Here is a 3,222-nt window from a genome sequence, read left to right on the forward strand (position 1 = left end):
CAGAATGTTTCTCGTTAAGAAATATTATTGTAGTATTAGATGGAAATACCAACTTTCAGTCTAATTTTCTTTTGCTGGACAAAATCCAATAGGCCATTAATACCAAACTCCAAACTAACCGAGCTAGCATACAGTTATCTTTAATTTTAGAGTTATAGATTTGAGTGTAGTGTATTGCCGTTATCAGTTGCAAATCACTGTGATGCGATGCGTCAATGTTTTGGACGGCAAGTTCCAAGCTCTTCAACTTTTAGTTTTAAAATATGTGGGAACTTAATTATAACCTCTTTGATGATACAAAAAAAACCCACTGAAGGTTTTACTATATAATTTCCATAATTTCCTATTGGTAAAATGATTCATAGTATAATTTTTAGTTTAATTGTGGAAAAAAGTCTTATTACTTTGGAAATTTATTCCACTGACGATATTTATAATGAACTGTGATGTATGTATGTGTATCTCAAAATATTTTTTTAAGATACAGTCATAAAAATTATTAAAAGATTGCTGGTTTAAATTTAAGAAATATAATGAAAATAATTTCTCATTCTTCAGTAATCACTTAAAAATTAGAAAAATATATAAAAAGAAACATACAATGTTTGTATATTGGTGTAAAAAATACAAAAATTTTTGATTAATATATTTTTGTTAATATTTTATAGAAATATCGGCTTGTACATATCTTAGCACTTAAAAGCACTTAACAGAAACATCAAATTATTTTTTATGGGCTGATAAAATTGAAATCAAAAATTCTATACAAACATATAATTTGCCGATTTATAAAATTTATATTAGTTTCTAAATGTTTTCATTTTAAATATTAGAATATAGAAACAAAATAAATAAATACAAAAATAAATTGCAAAATTTTTCACATGCTGTGAACGTTCTAAAGTTCATACCAAATGTGAGTTTGAGATACTCCAAGTGCGGCTGGAAGTTAGACAATCAAATATATTCACATATAAAAATATCTCATTTAAAATAATTGATATTTGTGTTTAATATTGATGGAATAATAAAATATTTTAAAAATATTCAAAAATTAGCAGAATAATAAAAATAGAGAAACTGTACTTAGATATGTATGTTTTTACAATCTATTGTTTCAAATGTAATCTATAGCAGATTTAAGAAAAAATTATATGCAATACAATTTTTTGAACAAAAATTGTTTCTTATAAATAGTTTAATTATATCTCTTTCATTTTATTTTGGTAATAGATAGAGACTAGAAAATTTAATTCATTAACTCACAAGTTCAAAAACTTCATAAAAATAAAAATGTTGTTAACCTTCGTCGATTTTAGTATACATATACCCTATACTCTATGAAGGTCTTAACTGATCTGCATCAAACTCTTATTAATTTAAGCAAGTTTTGTGCTTGTTCTATTATAATAATAAAGTATTTTTTTTAATAAATTACTTATCTAATTGTAAAAATTTTTTTATTTTAATACCCTTCATACAAATAATAAAGAACAAGGAGTATATTAGATGCGGCATGATCTTTGTAACGCAGAGTAGACAACACATTCAAGATCATATGAACTATATATGTGCATGTATCTTAATGATCAGTTTAATAAAGTAAAACAGTCTCTCTGAATACCGACAAAATAGTCTTTCGTTGTTAGAGTGAATAGCGTGTATGTTTGCACAGGAACTTTGTGTGAGTCCCGATAATGGCTGTCAATAAATATATAAAATCGGTTGATTTTAGTAGATTTTAATATAAAATGAATTCTGAAATTGAAATTTTATTAAAATATATACATTATATGAGTGTTCATTTACATTAAAAGTTTCTTTGTATATAGATTTGTGGAAAAATTTAATGAATAATGGATTAATCATGAAAACTGGGATCTGATTCAAATCCCACTTACACGAGTTTATAGGAAAAAAAAACTAAACATCTTCAGTAAATCTGCAGTTCGTGTAGTTACTGACGTGCTATAGTCAAGAGACTATTTCTTCATTGAAATGCTGGATATAATGAAGGTGGACGTATTGGATTTTCTTAACTTTAGGAGATCAGTGGATAAAAGAACAAATGACTTAACAAGGACAGCACACGAAGTTATAACAGTTGTTTGTTAATGCATATCGGCTCTTCCTTCCAATTTTAAAGTGATTACAGTTGTCAATAGGTGTATCCTAAATCTTAAATACCGTTTTTGTAATAGTTTATTAAAAAATAATGTCTTTTTAAAAATAATTATATTCTATTGAAATAAGTTTTGGAAAGAATTTGCGTAGACTTTAATATTTAATGATATCATTGAGTTGTAATAGGTTATTTGTGTATATCTTGCCTTATTATTGCCTTGTTATTGCCTTTAGCTTGAATTGCTATATCGCTGAAATTACATAGTTTAGTTATAGGTAAGAAAACAATGAAGGAATTGTACTCAAATATAAGTGTGAAGCTGAACCTATTGAATGTATAAAGTATCCAGCGTAAAAATATCTTTTAGAAGCAGATTATGTTTTTTCCTTTATATATAGTTTTCCTAAAAATTAAAAAAGAATTACAAAAGATTTCCTAAAATGGAACATATGTATTTAAATAACAAATTGGTGTAATTATATATCTAAATTATAAACTGATTATAAACTGTATTTCATTTATAAGTGAAATGATTTGTGTTTGTTATAGACCTGCTGTAAATTGTGCAAAAATATATATGTATAAATATATAAGAATTATCCAGAAATTATAATTCTTTAAACATACATAAAAATACAACGCTTAGTAACAGTTATTGGCAAACAATTTAGAAAGATGTGATAGACTTCGTCCTGGCCAAGAAGGTGAAATTACAACTTCGAGTCGATTGCGAACATAATAGAAAATTTGCGGAAGTAGTTCAAGACTACTATAATTCAATCAGCCGACGAAAATGGCGTAGGGGATTGCTTTAAGCAATGAAATTGTCGTATTGCATTGATGAGATTTGCTTTACTAAATAAATTTTGATTGGTTACTATTTTTTGGTGTTTTATATTAAAACTCCCGATACTTTGTAAAGTGAATGACAACAATTTAAGTTGCAATTTCGTGAATTATTATAGAATAAAAGGTATGATAAACACAAATTATCTTCGCTAAGTACATCCTAAGCTATTCAAACTTGTCGAATATTAAAGGTTTGATGATTTTTGAGTAAACCGTGTTGTCATGTAGGTGGATTGAATCTTAGTTTA

The sequence above is a fragment of the Teleopsis dalmanni genome, chromosome 2, assembly GCF_002237135.1.
Source record: "Teleopsis dalmanni isolate 2A chromosome 2, ASM223713v2, whole genome shotgun sequence".
Lineage (NCBI taxonomy): Eukaryota > Metazoa > Arthropoda > Insecta > Diptera > Diopsidae > Teleopsis > Teleopsis dalmanni.